The sequence below is a fragment of the Saccostrea echinata genome, unplaced genomic scaffold, assembly GCF_033153115.1.
Source record: "Saccostrea echinata isolate AGI-Se365-2 ecotype Australia unplaced genomic scaffold, CSIRO_AGI_Sech_v1 ptg000013l, whole genome shotgun sequence".
Lineage (NCBI taxonomy): Eukaryota > Metazoa > Mollusca > Bivalvia > Ostreida > Ostreidae > Saccostrea > Saccostrea echinata.
The window spans coordinates 2,714,694-2,729,465 of NW_026889762.1; the positions used below are offsets into that span (position 1 = coordinate 2,714,694).

Consider the following 14,772-nt stretch of genomic DNA (forward strand, 5'->3'; position numbering starts at 1 on the left):
ATTTCTTCGCCATATTCTTTCATTCAGTCGTTATATCAGAGGGTCCATATATAAGCCGTTCACTTAGTCGCTGTTCAATGTAATCAGTTGTCGCCTGTGTAGACGGACTTATGCTACATATATAGCACTCAGTTGCGACAAAAATAACAGTGTACGTCTATGGCAGAAAAGAAAGATGCCAAAGAAACTTACAACAGTTGCACAGGTCAGTGCAATATACAAACACACACAAATACACCTAACTGTAACTGCAATAAAATGTAAACACAGGCAATGTAAGATAACCAGCACTAACATATGTTGCCATTCAACGCCGATACCCATGAAAATAAAGCAGTCAGCTAGGTGTAAAGAATTGAATGCGAAGGGTATACATGTACCTTAGAGCTGATAAAGTAGATATTAAAATCTAATATGGTGTATACCTATTTACAAGTCGCGTATAACTTTAAGACTATATTCCAAGAGTCAGTTTTGGCCTTGACCTTGATCTGTGACCTTGTAATTTGTTTTTAATGTTATTGATTATTGCTATTATTAGCCCACTTGCGCTCGAAGCTCGTGTGAGCTTTTCTGATCACATTCTGTCTGCCATTCATCTCTCTGTGAAAATTATCGATTTCTTGTCAAGAACCACCGGGACAATTTCTACCAAAATTTCCGAAAAGGATCCTTGGATTAAGGGTATTATTTGTTCAAAATAAGGGCCACGCTTTCTTTCAAGGGGAAATAATCAAGAATAAATGAAAATTATTGGCATTTTTAAAATCTTCTCGAGAACCATTAAGCCAAAAATGATAAAACTTATGTAAAGCCTTCATTTTATAGTGTAGATTCAATTTTTTTCAAATCATCACTTTGGGGGTAGCGCAAGTCTGTTCATATCATGACCCCGGAGATAGGGCGGGGCTACTATTATGGGTGATTTTACAAGGGAATATAAAAAAAAAGAATCTGTTAATGAAGAAAAAGAAGAAGGGCCATAATTGCTAAGGTGACATTGTGGCCCATGGGCCTCATGTTAACTTTCAATTAATGAAATAAGAAGCCGATAAATATAAAAATCAGTCAAATTACTTTAAACTAACTTTATTCGCGTGCGAGAAATATCCGCGAGCTTCGCAACCTATTTTAACTCGTGGATATTGATCGCCGCAAACCATTTATTTTGCCTTGTATTTATAGAGAATGTGTCCTAAGTCGCAAAAATTAATTGTCGCTGATTGATTTCAAATCGACGAATCGCGGAATTATAGAAGACACGAATAATAGTTGGTTTACAGTACATTAAATACACGCTAAAATCTCTGAAAAATGATATATGAAGGTTATTAATTAATCGACCCCTCAAGCATAAAAATTAAAATGTTCAAAGACAATGATAAGTGCAGTAATTAAATAAAAAGTGCCCCATCTCTAAGAAATGCTTTGGAATCGGTAGACGCCATAGTGTAGTGTTTGAGATATTTATCAAAGTGACAAGTGTACACATTTTCACAACAATGGCTTTAATGGTCCGACGTACAGATAAGTGAAGATGGTGAAATGAATTTTTAATGAGTTATTTAAATTAAACCAAATAATTTTTATTTAATTTTATGTCATTATAAAAATGCTTATTGTTATTTCTTAACCGAGTGTCTGATTAATTAAAGGTACACTTGTACTATGATTACAAAAGCATGTAGCAAAGGAATGTGTAAACATCTATTAATAACATCTTTAATTGTGGCATTCACAGAGATTATGAGAAAAACATTTGCAACAATTTTATGTTCCAACAATAATTTCGTAAGCTGTAAACGTAGCGGTAAACAACAAAAAAGGCTTTTATGTCTCTTGGTAATACTGCGGTATGTCAGTAGGATAACTGTGCTTAACCTAAAAAAAAAGAAACCGTGTCAAAATCCAGTTGTGATTTACAATATGCACCCCTTTCTTACAAAAAGATATTCTAGGAAAAAAGAGTGTTTTATGTTCGGTAAAATATATTCATATTGTATCTCGGTCACAGAAACTTCCAATGACAATGAAGTATTTACAAGTATTTGATTTTCTTCACTTTACCACTGCGGCACTCATTCACAAGGAGGTTGTCTCTGGAGTCTACGCATAAATCCCATGGACGCTGTAGATCATAGTTATCAATATAACGGAGGAACTGTCCATCCTGATCTAGGATATGGATACGGTTGCTATTGGACTTTTACGAGAAGCACTGACTTTTACAGTCGATGGCTTACTTTGACATTTAAACCTGCCTTATGTACGGAGGCACGGAATTGATAATAGACAAGAAAACCTTAACAGTAGTTATAGGTATGGTGGTAGGGGCACTAACATGATTTACCGGTATGCAATCAATGCAAGAGATGATGAGAGGCAGAATTGCATACCTTAAATTACCTTATTTGTGAGGTTAGTACCTCCTTTCAATCTAATTTTTCTGAAAGAATGAAATAAGGAAGAAAAAAAACATATCGGAAGAAAAACTAAGCAAGAATTGGTCAAAGTGGGAATGGAGGGGGTTGAGGGTAGGGTGGATGCCGATCCCTTCCTAGACAACGTAATATTTGCTTTGAAATGGTCCTTTATCATCGTTTAATTAACTCTTGAGCTTAATGTTTATATCGCAAAAGAGCTTCCGTATAATGCCCTAGTGTAAAAGTAAGTCGTCGATTGTAAAAGTCTGCGCTTCTCGCAAAAGTCCATTACAATCTGCTGTCAGGATCTGACTCAGGCTGTCTGTTGTGATGCCGGCTGGATTAAATGGCTGCTTGGTAGTAGAGAGATGACCAGTGCATCTAAATCTGAGTTTTCCTGCCTGATTAACCACCACTACTGCACAGGCTCTAAAGTCAGCAACACAGATATCCAGGTTCCTGTTCTCACTGATGTATTTAAAGAAAATAGATGTATATAGAGGTTTACTTTCACTATCAAACTCAATAGTTTGTTTCTCTGTAGATTCAGAGTAACGGACAACTTTTGATTGTTTATGATCATCACTGTCCATGATAACCAGGAGGTCACAGGAGGAAGAACTACAAACATTGTAAGGTTTCCACCCCGTAGTCTGATCACTTCCAGTATCTGATCATTCTTCACTACGTTCACCGTTCTTGTACGAGGGTCAGTATAAACTAGATCTCCAATTCTTGTTACTGCTATGTCACTAGGGTACTTCCCAGACTTGGTTCTGATTGACTTCAGTTGTTTGCCCTGGAGGTTGTAAAGCTCCATGATATTGTCATACCCACTTGTCCAAATTTCTTCATCACTGAGACAGGTAACACTGTATAGTTGGCCATACCCAGTGTTTATGGTTGTGATCAACTCTGGTTCATCAAGCAGTGGTTTGACTGGGGGACAGGGTACAGCTTCTGGTATCTTCGTTGTGAAGCCATGTTCTTCTGTTTTAATGGATAATGATGACAAAGAACCAAACATTTGATGGAGTTGTTTTGTGTTGATCAGATGAGGAAAGAAACTTGGTAATGAAACATTTACTTTAGGAGGTAAACTTCTGAATTCAGAACTCCTGGATTTGTACATAGAGCAAAGGGAGACATCATTAGTCTCCATTATTTTCTTCTGATCAAGAATGCACTCTTTTACTTCAACAGTAATCTGTTTGATTTCATTTTCCTTTTTATCTAAAGCAGCCAGGTGTTTAGTTTTCATCTCATCAATTTCAGAGTTTCGTTTGCTCACAATGATGTTAATTTCTCTGTTCCAGTCTTCTCCTTGTTTGGTGACAGCTGTTTTAAAGCATTATACAATTTTAGTAATTATATGACTATAAGTTTACAATTTATGCTGAGGGTTAAAACCAAATGTCAGTGAAAGGATACTTTAGAAAGGCAAGAAATTGACATCGTTACTTAAAAAGATGTAGCAATCCCGCACCTGCTGAAAACAACTTACAGTTAGGAGATGCTGTATTTTACAGCAAAAAGTCTACAATATTTATAGATATTTTATTTGGAGTTGAACCTGGTTGGTTTTTAACTTGACATGTAAAGTGGCACATGAAGCTTACAGTGTTTAGAAGAAAAAATTGTTAAGGTTTTAGAGTAGCTTTAAGACTTAATCGATTTTAGTCCTGTTAATTTCCACAAGACCTTCAGAGAAAATGGACCAAATTGTGACCTTGAAATCCCGTAATCTTTTATTTGAAATCAACTTAGAATTTTCAATTCTACTAAGAGATAATGCATGATTTATACAAACAACTTAAAATTGTGATTGTTGTAGGGAGTATAATTATGTTTATTATGGAACAATAATTATATATTATTATCTCTTGTCTTTTAAAAGTTTGATTTGAACAAAAGTGAATAAAGAATAACATTCAGTGTATAGGAAATGAAAAGAGTTTCAGCAATTTTTTTTACATGTATTCTGATCATTTCATTGACCATTAATCCTCTTCCTATTGTAGCCGATGACTGCCCGATCAATCGACACGTTTACACATATGCTTCTTTGACCAGTGGGACATCACTCAGGGCTGCTGATTGCCTGCTGGAGGGGCGGAGTAACTGGAATCTTGCTGACTCCCTCAATGATAAGCTTAAACTGTTTTATTACGCCGATACGAAAATTAAACTTTTTTTGCAAAACCCCTTACTGCAACTCTATTTTATTCGCAGTGCAATTATAAGTTGCGCAATGGAAATACCGATTACTCAGAATGTACATAAAATAAATAAATTCAATAAAAGATGTTTGTATTTGAATCAATGGTCTATAAAATAAATGTATCTGCAAGCAACTTTGTTTATTTTAAACAATTTACACGTTGACAAAGTGACGCAGGAAGCAATTTCAGATGGGAGGGGACACATCCATACATTTTCGGTTGAGGGGGCAACTACCAAAAATTCCTTACAAGCAAAAAAATGGGGGGCCGGGGGGGGGGGGAGGGCATCAGACGTTTTTATTGAGGGGGCACAAGCATATAGTATCTATATTTTCTGTAGTACTCAATATATCGGCAAAATTATTGGGGGGGGGGGGCACACTCCCCCGTTCCTACGGCCATGTGACGTGATCCGTCTAGCACTCAGTGCGCATTAGTTTACCATGTTGACGTCACCATAACAAGTTGCTTCTTCCCGTATAAAATAGGTCCCGCCTCCTTATATATAACTTTAACTGTGCTGTATTTTGAATATTCATGATTTTATTTGGAACATTTCGGTACTTTACATATGACTTAAAGAAGTTGCTAGGTACTCCGAATAGGTGTGCATCAGTTCAACAAACTGACCCACCTTTTTGCAAATCAGTCTTTTTACGGTGATTTTCAGGGAATCAGCAAAATATATCGATTAACTCTTATATAGTGAAGAATCAGTAGAGGTATAATAAATCTTTTTAAAACCGCTGGTTACAGATGCTGATTGTTTACTTGTTTATCTAAACTGAGAATATCCTGAAAAATAACCAGCAAATTACAATTTTATGAAGTACCTTGCGTATCTCCTTAATAAAAAAGCATCCTCAGGTAACGTACATGTATATATTTAATCTGTTCAATTCATGGTTCCAGGGGGTAGGGTTCGGCCAAATTAGGAGATTTATGTTTAACATTGGATTATATAGGAAAAGATTCTTTAAAAAAGAGAAAATTTTAAGAAGTAGAAATGTCAAATGCCATATTAAAACGGAAAATCCCTAGATAGAGTATTTTTCACATCATGGATCCCTCATGAGTTATACTACTGTAGTCTTGGATACGTATTTAATTAAAATAAATAAAATTTCGAATAACATAAATAATTCAATCCATAAATGTATAGAAGTATATCTTTAAGGCATATTCAAAATTACTTTTGTGATATTTTTAGTTTATTAATGTTTTATTTATTCATAATGTAATTATAGTATTTTGTTATGTTTTACAGAAAGGCTCTTGATATTAAAGGAAAAGCAACTTCATTTAAGTGATCAGGAAAAATCATCATGTTAAATTAAATTGTGCCTGTTAGGAACTGGCACCTAAGTGATATATGATTTGAGTGATCATCCAAAAGTTAATTGTCCAAATTCAATAGAAAAATATTACCAATATGCAAAGGAAACAGATGAAAGAATTTGAACAATATGTCCATCCATCAATGTTAACATACCTGTTGGGCTATTAAATTATGTCACGTTCTTATGTTTCACATGTGATTGTCATCTTCTGTTCAAACAATGAAGTTGATCTGGTCACCAAGAATCAGGTTTGGTCTTGACGTTGATCAGTGATCTTGTAATTTGTAATTGTTTATCTCTTTTTGTTAATGATATGCTCTATATTTGTAATCATTATTTTCATACACAGGCCTACTGTACTTACTTCTATCAATATAACCATTCATTTCATTTGGACTCAAATTTGACTTCGATTCTGGTAAAATGAAAATGAAATCTTATTGTTGGCATCTTAAGCATTCATTAAAATTTAAAATGTATTCAAAAAAAAAAGAAGAATATATTGACTCTTATTGCAAATTATAGAATTGAACTGTGACCCAAATGGGAACATTGGCCAATACAGATAATGAATAAAATATGAAGATAACGTACAGTATTCAATCTTGAAATGCCAATGAAACGATACAAATTTGGAACAGAGCAAACACGCACCTCTAAATTTAGAGGTGGGATCAGGTGCTATGGAGAGGCATCCCCTGTTGACCGGTCAAACCCGCCGTAAGCTCCTTGTCATGATCGAAAAGGAAAAAAACGGAAAATCTGTAGACAGTTCAGTATATAGATAATATTATAATTAATATCATAAAATACAATTAGAATGTCAAACGTCAGTCAGCATTTGACTTGATGATAGGTTGTATGTGCTGACAAGGTCATTGTATCGACGATAAATTTTAAGAAATGATGACTTCAAATGAGACTATTGATATTCTTGTTTCATCAACTTGTTTGTCAACAGATTGCCTCTTTTAAGAAATTATTCATACGTAGAGCATGATCTTGCGTAACGAATCAACTGAGAGATATATACCCCATATGCAGGTGATAAGGGTATATTGCTATATAAGTTAGGGAAGTTGACGATTGAAAAGTTGAAGTCATCACGTTTATCATAAAGCTTTGCTGTTAAGTTAACATTAAAGTCTTTTTCTGGTAAAATATCTAAATATGAAACAGATGTGTCAGACTCTGTGGTATCTTTTATTTCAAGCTCACTGGGATATATCGAGTCGACATATAATGGAAGTAATTATTGTTAATTGATAATACGTCGTCGATATATCGATATGTCGAGTTGAAGGACACGGCAAGTGTTTTCTTCTTCTCATTTTAAAGTTTTTGAATAAGTTCTACTTCATATGAATACAAAAATAGGTCTGCTAATAACGGGGCGCAATTGGTACCCAGGGAATTCCAGCAGATGGTTGGAAGACCTGATCTCCAAAAACTACATAGATATAGTCAATCAGAAACTCAAGCATCTTTTTAATATCAACTTCAGAGTACTTGTGTGTACAACAGAATGCTTTTTAACAAAAATAATTTTGCAAATGACCAATGACAAGGTAAGTATATTAACGAGTTCCATTTTTATTGAAAAAGCAGCTGTCTATGATGTCAAAAGGCCTGTACTCCAATTCATCGTATTTGAATGGTTGTATCTTACAACATGTATTCTGTATATCATGTCGGATACTTATAATCCCTCAGACTTTTTGGTGGATTAAAGCGACATGGACACAGATGTATTGTTTGTTTATTATTTTTAATTTACGTTGTTCTTTAAAAAAAGAAATTAATTTACTGAATTTTACTTACATAAAAATCTCAACATTGAATTACAACTGCTTTCTTCATATCCTTCAGCAAATACCCATGTTTATTAACATGGGCACGAGCTCTGTAGTGATTTTGTTGCTGTGTTTGATTTGCTAACACTACACACATCACTGAACATAAACAGATGACAACAGCGTAATGTTAGTTTTGTCCTCTGTTGTTAAGAGCCTGTCGCTTATGGCCAAAACTTAATAATAGTCTTTTTTTTTTTTTTTTTTTTTTTTATAAAATTGATCAAATAAGTTTTCACAATATATATAGTTAATTGTCATTTTGTGAACTTCTGAAATGTGCAGTGTAACGGGAACTCTATGATTGGTAAATCATGCAACTATGAGTTTTCTGGGTTTTTTTTTTATCATATATACCTTTAATGGTTGAGGATAAACCAATATTTTTCTATCTCTAACTCTACATTTAGTATTTACTCACCATTCGATTATATCTCCCTGGCAACCAAAAAGAAATGCTTCAATGATTTTTTCTGGTATGGGTTTTCTGTCTTTGTTTCGCTATTGGCTTCGTAAACTAACATTTTCATCTTTTCGGAACCACTGGAACTTAATGAAGTGGAAACTTTCAAGATGAACAAAGCAATGATTATTCATGCAACATCGTCAGGTAGTACAGATTAATTTTTGTTCTAATAATGGTCAGCAGAGTCACAGTGGGGTTAATATAAAGGAACCACCTTTAAATAATATATATAATGAAAAAGGTCTTCATATGTGTTCTAAGAACAGCAAGGAATCAATAAGTCATATCAGTACGCAAGCATTCTCATGTTGCCATGCAGAATCAATTCTTTTTAATCATGCCTCTAGGGTTATAGTAGGGTCACAATAAGGAATAGAAAATTTAATACAATGATATAAATATTTGTTAAATTCTTCTTAGAAAGGGCAATACAAGACCGTATAATCCTATTAATAACCTTTCATCTTAAGTTAGTGTAGGTTCAAATTTTTCAAACCATGGCTATTGAGGGTAGGTTGGGGTAGCAATAAGGGGAGTCAATAATTTACCTTGCATTATATAGGAAAAATATTTTCAAGAACAACAGAACCACAAATCGATCATCTTTTCATTATTCACGTGAATACTGTATCATTCTTCTAAATAAAATTTAATCACTTTAATATCTTGTAATATCGTTCTTCTGAGTATATACAACCCTACATCTGACAGATTGGATGTCAAATAAAGGAATTTCATTAAAAGTCTTTTCCAGGTATATAGGTCATTTACACTTTGGATAGGAAGAAAAAGTCTGCTTTTATTCATTGAAAATCAAATATTGATGGGAATCTGTGCTCTTATAGTAGAGATCCGTTATGATTTTATTCCCTCTTTGATGATCACTTCGAATCCTGCATCAAAAGCAATTTTAATGTATTCTGTTTTTTTTTACAAAGTAAAAGAGGAAATGAACAATTACGGAAAGCTAATGAGCATTATTTCATAAAACCAATTAAACCTAAACAAAACTGTTCAAATAAATTTACTTATTTCTAATTATTTAATTATGTACATTTTACATAGAATGTCTCCATTACTGTACATAAATGATAGGTGCTAAAATCTTATCAGATGAACTGTAAATCTCAGCGCCTCATAAAATTGTGAATATTTTATCGTCACAATCATATTATGTTTAACGTTGCCTACATAACGTCACGGGAATGACTTCATAATGTAACTTGTTTATAATTTCAAATCTACTCATGAACCCGATTTATTAGCACATTGAAGTGGTTTTCATTAGGATTATGAAATTCCTTCCTCTGGTTGTATGCACAAACACCTCGTAAGATACCTCAATTTTTTGTTAGTAAACTTGTTTAAGTAGCAATACTCAAATGACAAACTCTTAGGAAAAATTAAATATTTTTGAGGAACCTGTCGTCTGACCTTAAATCTAGAAATTTGGAATCCAAATATATTTGTGATACATTGTCTTTTATTCTGATGTCTTCAACATTTATCATGAGAAAGCATGGGGGATTGTCATCTTGACAGTACCATGTATTGTTTCTATAATATATGCTAATTACTCGTACTGCCATCTGATGTCTATACTAATTTTCGATTTATAAATGAAAGACATCCTGCTCTATAGTCTGCTTAAACACCCCGCATACTCTATTATTTAACAGTAGCAGATAATACTGATGCAAAGTGGACATCCACTTGTGTCTCTATTTTTCAGATGATTTCTCTGCACAATTTCTATTCTCTTCAGGTTTGATAGCAATCATCATTTCTTCTGATAACAACAAAATCATCCAATAGTTCATATTACAACCCATGCTCCCTATACAGCAATCTACTGCATTATTTTTTTTCTTTACCAATTTTCTTAGGGGTTCAATTTTCGTTATTTTCGTGAAGAGACCCACAAATTCATATCCCGTAGGAAATGTAAAAAGCTTTATTACTCTTCTAAAATTCTAATCAAATCCATTTGAACAAATAATTCTTCCTCAAAAAATGATTATTTGATTCCATTTTTAAAGATTTTACAATAAACCACTCTTTTTGATAACACTTCAGATTTAATCTATTATTGAGTCGAATGTTGACCGACTTTTTTTTTTTCAAAAAATGTTTTGCTATTTGACTCTTGAGCTTGATAACTGTTTGTTATCTTCATATTTCATATAAGTGATATAAGTGGATTTCCTTGAAGATTTTCCTGTATATCCTGAGTGCATTGTTCTCTGTACTATGCGACACTTTAACAGGTGAGCGTGCATTAAAATGTTTTTCTGTAATTTCTTTGCAAATTTTGGCAGTTTTTGTAAACAAGGAAGTACTTTACTGTAAATTTACATATTTTCATAGGGTCATTTTTTGTTTCGTCTTTAATAGTGTCAAAGATGAGTCAACATTTTTATAGCTCTCTGTAATTAAAGCCACCCTCAATGTATGTACAAAAACACTGTATATATCGCAGTGTAATATAAAACAATTTCCCTTTCATGATCATAGGGAAGTAAAACTTATAATTTTATTTTCCTGATTGATCAACACAAATTCAAGCTTTTGTAAATACTTTGAAATCACTAGTTTTCAGGAGACTTAATTAAATTTTCTTTGTTTTTGTGAAATAAAGAGATTTACACTTATATGTTATAAATTTTCAAGCGACAACATTTATTAATGTTCCCACAACCCCCAAACAAAAAAATGACCCTACGGAAATAAGTAAATTTATACATATGATAAAATGATAATATTTCATGATTAAGGATAATACAGTCATGCAAATACAAATGTTATCCTCAGCTCTCCCAAGATCTTAATGTGTCAAATGTGTTAGACTTTATATGACAAAAGTAATCAATGAGCAGAGAGAAGCAGGTAAAACCTCTAGATTTTCCCGGCAATGGGCTTCTTTTATAAGATGTTAAAGAGTACTATGGGTGAGAAACATTCCATGTATCAGTAATATCTGTTTTGAAACTTTGTCAAAGCATGCTATCCCGAGTTTTCTACATAAATGAAATCAACAAATATAAAAAAATTCAATATTTGTTCTGTTTGTTTACATTTCTTTTTTCAGTATTATGCTCTACCTCGTAAATGTAATTCAAAAATATTGTCAGTATATATATTCAGTAGATAATTATATTGAGAAACTATCAATAATTTTAGTGTAAATCAAGTAAAGATTATATTTCAACAAACATCAGAATAAAATAACATTAGGTCTGAATAGTGATTGCCCAATTTTGATTTTCAAATTATCAAATATATCAAATTATCAAATAGTCAATGTCATCTTTTCACTTTCTCTTGTATAATACTGTCACATAAGCCTTCGATAACAATGAATATTTTACAAATATTTAATTTTCTTCACTTTACCACTTCTATTCTCAGCCACAAAGAGGTTGTCTCTGGTGTCCACACATAAACCTCATGGACAGACAAGATCACAGTTATCGATGTAACGGAGGAACAGTCCGTCCTGATCTAGGATGTGGATACAGTTGTTATAATGGTCTGCTGTCAGGATCTGACTATGGCTGTCTGTTGTGATGACGACTGGTTCAAATAATTCCTTGGTAGTAGAGGGATGACCAGTGTATATAAATCGGAGTTTTCCTGCCTGATTAACCACCACTAAAGTTCTAGTTCTATTGTCAGCCACATAGATATCTAGATTCTTGTTCTCAGTAATGAATTTATTGGAGAGACAAGCTGAATACAGAGGTTTATTTTCAGTATCAAACTGGATAGTTTGTTTTTCTGTTGAACCAGAGTAACGTACAACTTTTGATAGTTCATCTTCATCACTGAACATAACAACCAGGAGGTCACCAGAGGAGGTACTTCAGACACTTATTGGTTTCCATTCCTGTAGTCTGATCACCTCCTGTATCTCTCTATTCTTAACTATGTTTATAGACGTGGTATCATAGTCAGTGTAAACTAAATCTCCACTCCTTAACTGCTATGCCCTCTGGATATTCCCCTGTCTTCATTTTAATTGACTTTTGCAGTCTGCCTTGAAGATTGTATAGTTTAATGATTTTGTCATACCCACTCGTCCAGATTTCCTCATCACTGAGACAGGTAACATTGCGGAAAGAGTCATACCTAGTGTCTATGGTGGTGAAGAGCTCTGGTTCATCAAGCAGTGGTTTGACTGGAGGACAGGACACAGCTTCTGGTGTCTTCATTGTGTAGCCATGTTCTTCTGATGTAATAGATAATGCTGACAGAGAACCAAACATTTGATCGTTTTTCTGTGTTAATATGATAACAAATGAAATTTGGTAAAGAACTCTTGGGGGTAAAATTTTGAATTCGTCATTCTTGGATCGGTATGCAGAAGCTTGGGAAACATCATTAGAGTCTAGTATTTTCTTAAGATAAAGAATATTCTGTTTTACTTTAGAAGTAATCTGTTTAATTTTGTTTTCCTGCTCAGTCAAAACAGCTAGGTGTTTAGTTTCCATTTTTTCAATTTCAGATATTTGTTTGTTGACTATGATGTTATTTTCTCTGTGCCAGTCTTGTCCTCTTTTGATGACAACTGTAGTCAGTCTCTTGTAATGTTTTTCCAGAATTGCTTTTTTAGACGTTATAGTTCCTGCAATTTCTTCATATGTAGGATAGATTCTGTTCTTAAGTTCTTTCAAGTCTTTTTCTGAACCTTTTGTTTTAGGACTTTCTTTTTGCAGAGCTGATAAATCATGTCCTCCGTTTTTACCAGGGAACATGCATGTAGAACAGCCAGGAACGTCAAATTTCTGACAATGAAGTTCACAATGTTCTTTAGTGTGGTTTGGACGCTTTTGATTATTAGAAGAGGAAGTGTGTTTGTATGGTACAACTTGGATGAATCAGTGAGATGCTCCCCTACACAAGCCTCACACAGCTTAATCTGACAAAGATCACCATGACTCTTTAATGCAGGTTTTTGACACAGGTCACAGAGGAAGATGTCGTGAGTACTGTAACGGGGGTCCATAATGACGTCTGTACCACATTTCCAGATGACATTGTTAACGAAATTGTGATTTTAGTCTAATCAAAATCACATTCATCATGCTTCCAAAAAAATACCAATTCATATGGAGGATTTTAATAAGGTTTGTGAAGGGTAAAGTATAAGATTAATTATCTCTTGAACATAGATATTTATTTATTTTTTTTTTTGCTTGCTGAAAACAAATTTTTAAACTTTATGAATTGGTAGAAAAATTGTAAATTGTATAATAGCTGCTTATATATTTTCTTTACGCATGATCGAAACATTTTGCAGAAATACATATATGTATAGAAGAATCTTAAATAAGGGAAAGTTAAACAAGGTTAACGTAAACTCTAATTTGGGATTGTCAGATGTGTATTTTATGATATATTAAGAATGTAACATGCCCACACCCTCCATCCCCACTTCCCAAGTTATTTTTGTAAATACCTGTGATGAAATATGGGCATTATGATCCAAAGTTTTGAATATAATATTCAAAGCATACTGTCAAACTCTTCTGTACTGGAGATGAACTATCAAACATGAATTTAAAATAATTTCCCTGTCATATGATATTAATTAGAGATGCAAACTCTGATTATTTCACTGTCAACAAACGGAATTCATACAAACATTTGAAGCAACTGAGTCAAATTATTTCAAATTTTATGCAACAAAATTTAAAAGTAAAATTGATATTATAAACAGAATATTCACTTTTAAGTAAAGTATAAGTATCCTATACTTCGATAATTGTTATGCTATTGGAGAAATGTGCTCTTCGAGTACACCTACTTTCGTTAAAATTTATTAGTGAATTTCAAAGTTTAAAGGTGATTTATAAGACGCTTAAAAGTGGTTTTAGAACAAAAAAATTTCTATTAATTTTCTAATTGGAAACATCGTTGTTATGAAGTTCATTTTACCTTAAAGACATGTATGTGTAAACGTACTTATTTTCACTGGGTCATATTTCTGCAGAATAACAATTTTTGATCACTCAGCGGGTAAAAAATTACGGAGGTTTCTTGGGTTGCCTTTATAGTCTTAAATGCACTTTAAGTAGGCTGGAACAAATTTCTACGGAACATTTGTGCCCGCGTACATGTACAAAGCGCAAATTTATCCCAAGCGATTAATGTAGCTCTCGGTACATTGTCCTATTAGCAATTTGTAAGACATTAATAGTAAGTAGGTTTTTTTTCTGTGTTCTTGAAGAAAGTTTCTGTAAAGCTTACTTACCAGAATTGTCTTCTTTTTTTTTTTCAAAATGCTCTTAAACAATGTCATCTAACACAAGTTCGGCAGTTTACAAGATGGCATTTCATGTGATTCAACTAAATCTTTTCTCAACAAATATGAAAAATGATATACAAGTGAAATTTCTAACACGCTGGCGATATCATCACATTCTACATAATGTATATACTTTATTCAGCTTGAGGTTAGGCTGCACA

General features: G+C 33.3%; 1 pseudogene; it reads right to left on the minus strand.

Annotated features, from left to right (window-relative positions):
• Positions 1 to 2,009: 2,009 nt before the first annotated feature.
• On the minus strand, positions 2,010 to 13,309 carry LOC133186242 (uncharacterized; annotated as a pseudogene).
• Between the last annotated feature and the right edge of the window lie 1,463 nt (positions 13,310 to 14,772).